The sequence below is a fragment of the Argiope bruennichi genome, chromosome 10 (genome assembly GCF_947563725.1).
Source record: "Argiope bruennichi chromosome 10, qqArgBrue1.1, whole genome shotgun sequence".
NCBI lineage: Eukaryota > Metazoa > Arthropoda > Arachnida > Araneae > Araneidae > Argiope > Argiope bruennichi.
This window is the reverse complement of record NC_079160.1, coordinates 112,390,139-112,403,348: the sequence shown is the minus strand read 5'-3', so window position 1 is coordinate 112,403,348 and position 13,210 is coordinate 112,390,139. Positions and strand designations below refer to the sequence as shown.

At 29.8% G+C, this 13,210-nt stretch overlaps 1 long non-coding RNA gene across 1 annotated transcript; it reads right to left on the bottom strand.

Annotated features, from left to right (window-relative positions):
• Positions 1-2,139: 2,139 nt before the first annotated feature.
• LOC129989471 (uncharacterized) lies at positions 2,140-12,521 on the bottom strand. Its single transcript, XR_008785775.1, has 5 exons — positions 12,449-12,521; positions 6,585-6,792; positions 4,815-4,938; positions 3,915-4,073; positions 2,140-2,716 (listed from the first exon to the last, which is right to left on the bottom strand). It is a non-coding gene; the product is annotated as an uncharacterized LOC129989471 (long non-coding RNA).
• Positions 12,522-13,210: the final 689 nt, after the last annotated feature.

The following is a 13,210-nucleotide window of genomic DNA, read 5'->3' as shown; positions in this document are numbered from 1 at the left end:
AAGTTATTATGAATTAAAATATGCGAAATTAATTTAAAACATTATATCTGAGAAGTTGAAATTTAAGAAGTTTAGATATGTTATTCTTCCAGAGAATTTTAATAACAGGGGGCCCCAAACATATCTAATCCTCTCCTGCCTATAAGAGTTTTCTATATATACATTTTCGTTTTTTTTTTTTTTTTTTTTTTTTTTTCCCCTATTCTGACAGCATGCTAAATCAGTGAAATAAATTTTCTTGAAGGTGCACTTTTCTTTTTTCACTGATTAGTCAGAGGAGGAAAAGGGGGAGGAGGCATTTGAACTTATCTAGAAAATAATTAAAAATCAGTCAGTGAAAATGTCTTAGATTAGAGATAAATGTTTGAATAAAGACTTCAAGATATTTGAAAAAGATAATTGCATTAGAATGTCGGATGCAGGTATTTTAAATTCAGTTTTTAAAATTTTTCAGAAAAGTGACTAATATTTAAAAATTTCTGACAATTCAGAAAATTATGTCAGAAATATTAAACAAATTTCTTTAAAACGCCAATTCTTTGCTATTTTCAACGATGTAACGACTCCCCCCACACACGCACATAATCAATAGAAATCCTATTGTGGACAAATATGTATAAAAAATCATCTAAAAATATAGAGCATAAAAAAAATCTAATTTAAATTTTAAAATTTAGACTTTAAGGCGCATTGATTCATCATTATGATTACCTGTATACCAAATTTCATGGCTGTAAACGTCATAGATATGTCTGGACAATGCAGACACTCAAATAAACACTTTCATAAGTAAAGAATTTCTAATACCATACATTTATTCACATTTATTCTAATACATTTATTCACATTTATTCCAATACATTTATTCACATTTATTCCAATACATTTATTCACATTTATTCCAATACATTTATTCACATTTATTCCAATACATTTATTCACATTTATTCTAATACATTTTTTTTAACCTTTATCCACATTATTTTCAATTATTCTAAGCCGCAGACACGCATGCAAATAAACACTACATTTATAAGTAAAGAATTTCTAATAACATGCATTTATTCTAATATATTTATTCATATTCTAATACATTTATTCACATAATTTAAATTTATTCTAAGACGAAGATAATCAAACATTTACTATTACAAATATACATTAATTCATTTATTCTAAGGTAATATGTACATATATCTACGTTTTTTCATATATCTACATATGTACATATATCTACATATTTTACATTTTTCATAACATTTACATTTATTACAAACTAATCTGTACATTAATTTAAACTTTTTTTTACATTTATTCATTGAATTATTAAGCCCATTTTAAAATCTGGAGTAAAAATACAATAGTAAATACAGTTTAACCACAAACTGTTCAATTAAAAAAAAAAATCCATTTTACCAATCAAATTCAACCAACTTACTATCCCATACATAAGATTTCAATTCATGCAATAAAAGAAAAGAAAAGAAAAAAGGAAGAAAGAATGATAGGTCGTTTGCGGTTATGCTGAGATGCTAAATTATCCTATCCCAGACACTCACAATTATTTAGACATCCTGCATCAGTAATGCCAATTTTCAGAAAGATGTACCCATTCTAAAATATCTTTGTCTTCTATCCATTCTTTATAAGAATTAGGACAATTATCCCAAAATTCCCTGAAAATTTTCAAACAATTACAATCTTCTAAACCAGGTGGATAGGAAATAATGTACTTTAAGGTATCTTCGAAACAATCAAGCGTTATATACGGCCACATTTCATTTGCCATTTCTATAAAAACATTGTGGAACGGCCATCTTAAATAGGCACGTAATACGCATGAAGGTTTACTGCGAAATAATTTTTTGAGCTCTGATTTGTCCATTTGTTTCATACACAAACGTAAATCATCATCATGTACATCATTCCACTTAAAGAGAGGTAAGCAATTTTTCCTGCTGTTCCAGGACAAAAGATGGAAAAAGGAACTGAGCCGTATCATCGAATTCTCGCGGAGGTCAGGATTACTAAAGAATCCTTCTAATTTCTCCCACCAAGGTATCACAGGTTTTTGATTCAATCCCTTCAGCCACTCCATCCAAAAGCGCACTATAATGTTAAGAGGCCAAATTTTTCTTGTGTCCGGCCAAGTCTCCAAAATTTGGCTCTCCATGAAATATGTGCAAGCCATTAAGAAGTCCCTTTCGTATCGAATGAAATTTTCAGCTGTTCGAATTCTATTAATTGTTCCATCTGGTTTCCAACAAACATAATGTAAAAGTTTAAAACGTCTTAAAGAATGAAGAGGCTTGTCATCTATTATTCGATCTTTACATTCGGAATTCAGAAATCGAATTACTTCAACCTCTCCGACATTTAGTTTGGGTTCAACAAAACTATGGTCTATCAACCATTTTTTTAATTCCCAATGCAGGGGGCGAATCATTTCAGATACTTGGACCTTAAGTTTAAGTGGGAGTAAATTAGCGAATATTTCCATTGCTTTCACCTTTACCTGTTTCCATGCCTCGTCCTTGGTGCAGGGGACATGGATGACGTGGGGAAGTAGTTGGTCGAAATGGCGCATGGATGGATGACGATTATCTATCTCGTCTAATAAGTCTTGAATGTCATTGCGCTTGTAGAGAACCAGAGCTAATTGAACAGTAGCCAGGTGCGTCAAAGATGGTAAAAAAGTAGGAATCTTGAACTTCACCTAAAATGAAATATTTTTGAAATTAACATAAAATTCAAATTTTTATTATTATAAATTTGAAGTATCACAAAAAATTTCCACATAGAAACAAAATGCATCAGAAGAATGAGTGTTTGGTATTCTTGGCTTGGAACTTCATTTTCTGGACAGGTGAGAATATAAAAGCTTCTTGTCTTTTAATATAAAATGTGGGTGAAGAACATAATGAAGACTGAATGCAATGTTCATAAAAATAAATAGTATGGGGAAAAGCCGATGGAGTGGAGTTTCAAATAATCCCAAATTTAAAGTTAAACAAACAATTATAAATATTAATATAATGGAAAACAGCGGCCTTATTACCTTTTAATTTCTCTTTTTAGTAGCATTATTGTTAAGAAACACTGGCGATAAAATTCAAAGCAACCTTCAAAAAGTTTCACGTATGTATTTGTAAAACTGGTCTTGCCAATCAATATTTCTAGAACATTATTTTCCTTTTAATCAAATATGCATTTATTAATAACAAGCCGCTGTTGTCGCCCATTCATTTACCAGGATTATTGCGTTCGAAAATGTTCTACAAAACCTTTTATGCATTGCTTCATCTTAATGCACATTTATTTAAATATATTTTGACTCATCCAAGTGGAACGTTTATCAAATTTTTGAGTGAGGAAAATTATTGAAAAATAATTCAGGCGTTGCTTACCCTTAAAACATAATATTTTTTTAAAAATATTTTTATTCGTCCAAGTACCATGCTTATCAAACTTTGATAGACATATAACTTATACCATTTCAGAAGCATGTTAGTATGCAATACTCTTGCATTTTTGGTTTTCTGCAATTGCAGTAACTGATACAAAAACATCATTAGAGGGAGCAAATCTAAAGCCCCGTTCCGACAGCATGTTGCCTTTATGGATATGGTCATAAATCTGCCATCTGACCCATTGTAGGACCACCTCCGCATGTGGACGTCGATCGGGAGCTTCCCACAAATTGTCGGTAAAATGAACAGACATCAAAGAGCCCTTCAAAACCACAAGAGAGGGATAAGAGGAGAAAATGTGCCTGTCTCAAGACGCGCACAGGTCGTCGGAACGGGGATTTAGAAAGATTACCATGAAAGATAATCCTGGAAAGATGGAATTTACCATGAGTACATGCAGTATTTATTATCCATCACTTTAGAGCATTTTTTATTCATACTTACGGGTAATCATTGTAAAGGCATCTTTCAATGGAAAATGAAAGCCATCGCTCTTTCTTCTCATGTATGGAAAGAGAAGGCCACTTTGTCCAATGGGCCAACAAACTACAGATCAGAAGCGCCATTGACCCAAGAGCTCCTTAAATTTTTCTTAATCTTGAACTAAAAAATTATTCTTTTATAATTTTTTCAGTGTTAAACGTAAAAATACGATAAACGTTTTTTACTAGACTACTCTCGATTTCTTTATAAGTAAGTTATAAACTGTTATCTAATATATATCCAGAAAAATATTTTGAAATATTATCTGTAAATTCGTTTAATATAAGTAAAAATGATAAGAGAAAATATGTGAAGAATAAATTGATTCATAAAGCGTAAAGTTCCTGAATGTCATATCAATACAAAATGACTTTTTTTAAAAAACTGAAAGAAAAATTCTGAAATTATTCGAATGTAAATATTAAGAAGTAAAAAAAAAATGAAATTATCATAAATATACTTCGTAACTTGTAATAATGCTGCGAATGGAGTAAATAATAATAACGATAATAAAATAAATAAAATTGCAAAATATTCCTCAGTATAAGTCAATGTTAACAATTTAGACTTCACCACTTATCTGAAGTCACTTATAACATGCAATATCAATACACATTTTCAGCAACTTTTTTTTTTAGCAATTGCTAGATACCATAACAACAAGAAACTACAACAGATTTTTATGTTTAAAAGACTTTTAGGCAAAACCTTTTCTGATATGTATAAAATGTTTGATTACAAAATTTCCTTATTAATTTAATGTTTGATGCTAATAAACATGCTGAATTAATAACAAAAACGTGCAGACTCTTTTTAACATCAAAAACTATAGAAATTTAAGTGAATCGATTAAATAATCACCGTAATTATTTTCTGAAATACTTTTTAAAAAGGCTCCAGGGGCACTTGGCATTTCCAGATATGCTCCACTTGGACACTGTCTTTTGATGTTGAGGAAGAGGATGGCACAAAGTGGATATCAGCCCTTTGAATATAAATAGCAACAAATAATATACCTTGTTTCAGATATTATTACATTCAGGGTAAATGACATATCGGGTAATCCAATGTTTTGTTCGCCATTATATCTATTTCTGTATCTAATAAAAAAATTTTTAAATTGGTTTTTGCTGATATATATATTTTTAAATCATTGCCAAGAAGGAAAAAAAAGCGTTGCAAATTGGCGGTAAAAATGAAACCCATTCTTCTTGTAATCCGATATTTCTAAAAACATTTAACTATAGTGCAACAATTTTAGGGAAATGATGGGCTATTTTCGCTTTTCTTTTTTAAAATGTGTAGGAGTTCGCCCACATCACCAATTAATCGCAAATATATATTAAAATGTAGTCTGTTATACTTGCTTCTCAACATTTAATATCAATAATGAAATGATATAATATAATCAAATGTGAAGTTAATTACTGTTATTTTGAAGCCAGAATTAGAGAAGTTGTATTTGCCTCCTCCCATCGGAGACGTCTTGCATTGCTTAGCGGCAAATTTCTGCCGCCACTTCTGTTAAAAAGATTTACAACAAATGTGAATAGTTCATAGCTATTTTGCGACTAAGAGAATTGTAGTACAGTTTCAGCAATTCAGCAGATATCAGACGTAGGGACTACAGCAGAGGTGGGCATTAAGTCGATTGTGATCGACTGGTAGGCCACCAAGTCATTTTGTGGTGACCTCCTTTACCAAGACTTAGGATGCTAAAAGAAACGAATTGTTACATTCATGTTACCCTTTTGGCAATGTTGATGTGGAAAAAATAACTGAAAATATAAATTATATATTCTCTTTAACACTTGAGGAAAAAGTTTTTCTCCTTCAAAATGACATTATTTTAAAAGCACGTTGTTCAGAACCCAAGAATAACTTTTGGAATCTAACAAATGGAGTAAAATATCATAACTTAAAAAAAAAAATGCATCTTATTTAACTTTATTCTTTGGCTCTATCTACCTGTTTGAATCTGCATTTCCAACGATGAATATAATTCAGACAACATATCATTTCCGTCTCACAGATGACCTGTTAGAATCCAGTGCAAGATTAGCAGTTATTAATTATATACCGAGATATCCAAGATTGGCGTACAGTATGTAGTCTAAGCCTTCTACTAATTATTACAAGAACTCACTTTAGATGAAAATGATTTATTTTTTAATGTATTTTGAATTGTTTGACATTAAATGTATCTCTTGATATTACATTTATGGCTATTATTATTACGTTTGTATCTTGCTATAATTCTAATGTTTGTATCTTGCTATTATTATAATGTTTGTAGTTATGTAGATAAGTACACATTCCGTATTTATTATTAAATTGTAATAAAGGTTGCAGACTTTTTTTTTTAATTCAGCACACCTATGCCACTAGATAGAAGGAAACACCTTGAAAAAATTAGAAGTAGCTCATACCCAAAGTCTGCACACTCCTAGACAACAGCATTAAAAAAAAATGGCAAATAAGCTCAGTTTATAAAAATATATTAAAATATAATAAAAATACGATATTAACGTTAATTATATAAATTAATAGCAAAACTTACATTTATTATACAAAATACACCAAATTAATTATACAGTCACGCAAATATGTAATAAAAATTAAAATGTTTACCTTATTCCACGGTTTTTTAAATCCGCTTACTGTGACTTCTTTCCTCCTGAACTCACGGAATGATTTCCCTCCAGACTGCTGGTAACTCCTATCATCATGAAAGCTCCGGATTTTCATATCGTCAGTCAAAAACCTGATCCCTTTTAAAAACAACTGCATCAAAATTTGGAATGTGAGGAAGTAGAATATAAATTCCAAAAGAATGATCCTGGAAATAAAATTCAAACGATATTATACTGTTCAAAAATTAATACAGTAGATTTTCTCTGAGCCGACACTTGTCAGATTATAATCCCCGGACTGTGATGAATCATACAGACATATTCGAACTATACAGTAATATAATTTTCTACATATGTGGAACAAACCAATAATATATTAAAATAGATGACCACATGGAAAAGTCATGGAATGCCATACAACACGGATTTTTTTTTTCCAAGAAATTGTGAAATTTTTATTTAAAAAATCCCTTAAGTTTGTGCAGGCTTCTTAATAAAACCATTAGGATTTTGTTTCGAAGTCCATTTTTAGAAAGTTACACAGAACTTTATCTTTTCATTTATATACGTTTTAATTCAATTTTATATCTTTAGATGCTATTTTCTCAAATTCTAATTTTTGATAGAATTTTCTTGCGAAAACTTCATAAATCAAAATGCATTACATATTTTTTCGTTCAAATTTGATATCATAATTTCTCAATATGTTTTGAAATTCCCCAACTAGAGAATAAGTAATTTATTCATTTAGAAATATTTTTATAGTTGTTTCGGTGCTTCATAATATGGGAAAAAAAAAAAAAAAAAAACCCTGAACATTTTGTGTTATCTATCAGCTGAACCACAATATTTAAAGAATGAATAGAAATACATTTTATTATTATTTTTAGTTCAGGAACTAAATAATATATTCCTTAAGCTATCTGCAAAATTTTAAGCAAATTATTTGATAAATCTCTTAACCTGAAGATTTTTACTTCATTCCTTTTTTTATCCAAAGAACCCCCTCTTTTTTTTTTTAATTGCCAGTTAACTAGTATGTTTTATTTTAATAGTTTCCTTCCATTTTATTTATGCAAATATTCAAAAATATAGCAATTTTCGGGTGTTTTTCGAAAAAAATATACTTAGCGTAGTCACACACCTTAAAGAAAAAAATATGTTGAAGGCGTTGAATAAAAAAGGTTAAAGAGACGAATCATATACTTGAGGAAAGGGAGTTTTAAGCAGGGTTCACACGGGGCCAACTACTGCGCGCAATAGTAAGTCACGCCTACTTCAGTAAGATCATGTGACCGTAATTGGACATTGGCAAATAGTTGCCCCGATGAGACAACCATTTGCCATTGTCCCGTTGGGGTCACGTGATTCTCCTGAGGCAGGCGTGGCCTTCCATTGCGCGCAATAGTTGGCCCCGTGTGAACCCTGCTTTAAGGTGGGTTTACTTACACTCAACCAGTTATTCCAGTACACGCATTCCAGAAGAAAGATTGCGCATGCTCTGAAAGAGTAGACAATAGAAAGTTCTTGTCTCGACGGGACAAGTACTTTCTATTGTGCAGTTTCTGGGCATGCATGGTCTTGCTAGATGGATTGTAGCTGACTGAATGTAAACCTTATTTTAAGAGGAAAGAATGACTCATCACAAAGCTACATGTTACAACGGGTGCGTCGATTTAGTGGAACTGTTGGAGTAACAAACGTCGAATTAGAGTCGCCTGCATTAAATTTTTTTTAATTCGTTATTTTTCCAAAATTTGACTTTTTAACAATGAAATGCAAAGATATGGAACAAATTATCTGCAAAATTTGATTTATCTGCAAGCAGATACTGCGAAACATATTTCGAAAAAATACTATGTATATTTTAATACTATAAACTAAAATGCATATTTTCGTATCAATCAATAAACGATTTTGAAAAAGATATGAAATAAAATATGAAGTGTTTATCGAAGTTTGATTACATTAATTGAAATATTCGACAAAATGGATTTTTGTATTAAAACGATAAAAAAAAAACAAAGATACTTTTGAATAATCAAAGAAAAAATACTTACTAAGACAGCAACCACCGAAATGGATCATAAATGGTGAAAGCTGAATCATTAATTAATATTTTGAAAAGGCTCAAAATTCTAATCAGAGAACATAAGTTCTAAAGTCTCTCGCCAGTGTACTGAGAAGACACAAAATTGCCTTAATCCAGGGCGCACATATTTGCTAAAATGATCTGAGAAATGTTTTTCTACAACAATCACCCGAGTAGTGACCGTGCGTTCGATGGAGGTATGTCATGATTCTTGCCCCATTGATTAAATTCTGTTTATTATTTTAAATTTGAGTGACATGAGCATTCAAACTGAGTGACAACATGATGAGTGATAACAGCTTGTCTTAAAAATTGATTTGTACCCTGGCAAGACTGATATACAATCAGTCTTGCCAGGGCACCAGTGGCATTTAGTACTTAACTGATGATCAATGTAAGAAAAGTGTTCCAATAAAATCAAATTAAGTACTGGAAAGCCTTATGTGTTTGAATTATTTAAGAATTTAAAAGATGCAATTGAACAGTCAATCCTTTAATTTTTTGAAATTTTTTGAATTTTCTACTTTTTTCAAACATAGCATAAAAATATTGATAAATCCGTAATTCAGGTATGTGTGTAGGTTGAATTTTTTGAGCAAATGCTATAAAAACTTATATTTTGAATTTTTGCATAAAATAGATTGAAAAAAAACAAACATGCGAGACAAAATAATAAATAATATAGGCAAAATAATACCAGTTAAAAGAAAATGTGTTTTCTTAGAGGGGAAGGCCTAAAAAAAGATATAAGTCAAAAGCTTCGAATTCAGAAAATTATGAAATGATTTGTTCAAAATATTCGGATAATATTCGGGCTAAATACCAACTATTAATTGACAAAAATATTTCCAACTAAGATCTTTAAATACTGGGATTCATTGATAAATACTTTTTTTTTTTTCATTGTGAAGCAGAAAACAAATGTAAAATATTTCTAAATAAACATATTGTTTTTGTGTTTTTTTCCTGTCTTTCAAAAATTGCAGAATATATCGAAAATTTGTTATACAAATTTTGAATAAAAAATATGAAGTAGATTTTAATGTATGAGATTTTTAATAAGAATTTCTAAAATTAACAATTTGAAAATAACATTTAAAAATCTAAAATAGTATCAAATTTGTCCAAATATAAAAACTAATAAAACTTTTCAAAATAACGAACGTAGAAAAAAATTCAAAAGCATTTTAGATCATAACTATTTATAACTTAATTATTAATAGCTCATTAATTTTATCCCAATCACTTATGGAAATAATTCTTCCTCTCCCTTTCGGCCCCAAAATAAGGAAATAAATGCATAAATAACATACTTACATACAACATAATACTTCTCATAAATAACAAAGTTTGATTTTAAAAAGTTATTCGGTAAAAATATAATGATTTTTTAAAATCAGAATTCTTTTATTTAGTTTTTTTTTTTTTTTTTTTTTTTACTAAGAACCAATTATTTTTTCCACATAAATATGGAAACCTCATGAAGAGGATTGACTTTTCGTCGATTTGTACTCTCACAAACATGTAAATCGGTAACTCAAAAATGCGATGATTTTAGTATATGAAATTTGGTATGTGATTTTGTTATTCCAATCAGTTGGAAACAATGCCTCTAAATCACAAATTCGATTTTCCGGTACCTATTGTAAAAGATCAAGGATTCATCTCTAAAAAAATCGCCAAGGATCACACACGATACATTCAATAAAAATGCTAAATTTGAAACAAAGATCAATATTTCATAATTATTGTTCACCATACAAGGCATTTGCCGCCTTATCCAAGGTCCACAATTTTATGCGGCAATGGGGAAGAGAATAAAAAAAATTTTAGAGAGTATGCGAGAAAGTTTTGGAGAGACCATTCCTACTGTTTTATTTATTTCTTCGTAAAAGATAAAGACATAGAAATCCATTTTTCTCCAATCATTAAAATTTTGAACCATCTGATTATGCATTCAATAAGTTAACATCCGTTTTTACCTTCTCGTATCGTAGTATAGAGGAAGTATAATGATCACTAAAAAACTCGAACTCGAAATTTTGATCCTCCCTGTTCTAGACCACCCTCAGTCCGAAAAACACATTTTTAGAAAATGTCCGCCTGTATGTGATAAAGAAAATTCGAAAACAATTTGAGCTAGACGATGGAAATTCGGTATAAGGTCTTAACGCCCAATTTGCGGATTATGAGTAAACTCTGCACAGTGGAAGTGCGGCTGTTCGAATATAATATAACACAGTAACTACAAAACGTAGAAATAGATTGATAAAATTAGATACACAGAATTAACATTAACGTCTATAATCTAGACACCTATCAAATTTTGGGCCAAATCCAACTATGGGTTGACTGTCCCTCGGTTTGTAATTTCAGAAATATGCACATGTGATAATTTAAAAGCACAGGGAGCTAAATATATTAAATTTGGTATGGGATTTTGTGACTACAAGTCCAGTTTTGTGTCAAATTTTTGAGTCAATCGATTGAAAAAAATGAGTCCAAAACACAAATTCGATTTTTGGATCTAGTAGCGCATGCCAGGGATTAATCGCCAATTAAGTCGCCAAGGATGACGCAATAAATTCAGAAAAATGCTAAATTCGCGCCAGAAGTTTATATTTCGTAACTATTATACGCAGTGCCATGGAAGACGTTCTCTGGTGTAACACCTTTATTAAAGAGTATGCGAGAAAGTTTAGGGAAGACCACTCAATTTTATTTTTATTTTTTGTTTATTAAAAACGGCACAGTCCGTTTATGCATTTAATTAATTATCAGCCACTTTCTTTAATTTTCGAAACAAATATATCACGCAGAGTAAGAACAAACAATTTCCTACAGTTTCAATTCAAAGATTTCAAATTTTTAGTGACATTGAGATGGTATCAGTAATTTAAATTTCTTATCACCATTAAAGTTATATTTACAAATGTTTTATCTTTTAAGAATAAAATTATGATTTAAATATAGTGTGAGGGAATATTTATTTTTGAATAAAAAATAAAAATATATTAATTTAAATTATTTGTAAACTGCAATTCAATTTAATTTAATTTCAATTTTGTAAAAAAAAAATGCAATAGTAGGTTTCAGCCCTGACCTCGCAGGTATTAAAAGCGTGCCTTATCAATCGCACAATTAAGGCACCGACAAGCGATAACAATTTATTAATATACACATAATGAAGAAATCACAAATTTCTTTCCAATCTGTTGCCTTCCATTGCAGGGCATTGCCGTACTATATTTTGGACTAAATGTTCGAGTCGCCTTTAAATTTTAAAATTATTTATTTTAGTACATTTTACAATAGTATTTTTATTTTACATTTTTCAATAATAGTTTTCATTGTTACAATCATTGGATTTAAATTCACGCATTTTGCACCGATATTAAATACATTGTTTTAGTGCACGTTGTTATTTTTAAATAATTAAAGATCAATTTTAAAAATAAAACAAAATTAGACAAAGCAAGAGCAAAGCATAATGTATTACAATGTTTACAAATTTACAATGACTACAAATTTAAATCCCCCCCCTTTTTTTCACTGAATTAATCAAAAAATAAATCGCTATAATGTAAAAGCTAAAAATTGTTTAAATATCATTGTCTTAGAAAATTCTTAAATTCATTCCTAATTGACGTCACGTGTATCATTTTTAAAATTTTTGCAAATTAACTCGAACATAAAATTCTGCCTCTACATGAAACAAACAATGTTGAATAAAAGTGCGTAATAAAAAAAAATGTCATAAAACAACTTACCCCAATAGTGGAGAAAAAAATCAAGCTTTAGGCTTATGCAGGCGAGAACTCGGAAAAACCGCGCTAGTCTCCTATTGGAAATATGTGGTTATGGTGGTGGAGTGGAGGAGATAAAACCCCGTCCTCGATTATGTGGAGTTGAGCAGTTTCTCCCCAAATATCGATATAATCGGCATCGTCGTGTTCACCAATACGAGTTTTTCGTATGTTCCTCATTTTGTCTGCCGATTTATATACGATAATATAAAACCGGAAATGCATTTATTTTGATAATAGATTAGGGATATTTAAAGAAACTGGAATATAATAAATGGAAGGAAGAACTGTTTAATATTTGAATATAAAAAATTATATATTTTTAGTTTGAAAAAACACAACATAGATCATATTTTAAGAGATTTTTTTATCCTGAATTTAAAATATGTTTTTATTTATATCAATAAAATTATTTAAATCATCTATATTAAAAGTAAAATAAATTCTTATATTGTATAATCAATTAAAAACAATACTATACCGTATATTATATTATATTACATTTATATAACATATATATATATTTATTTTTATGAGTTGGTTTATGTTATTACAATTAATATTAAGATGAAGTGAATTTCACTGGAAACTGAGCTGGATTATTGTATAAGCAAAATATGTAACTCCCAAGGGCACCGAAGACTCGAACTTTTGGCTGTATTTTCGGAAAAATATAATTTTGTACTTTTGTTGAACTTTTTAAGGTCGTGCAATCGATCTTATTCA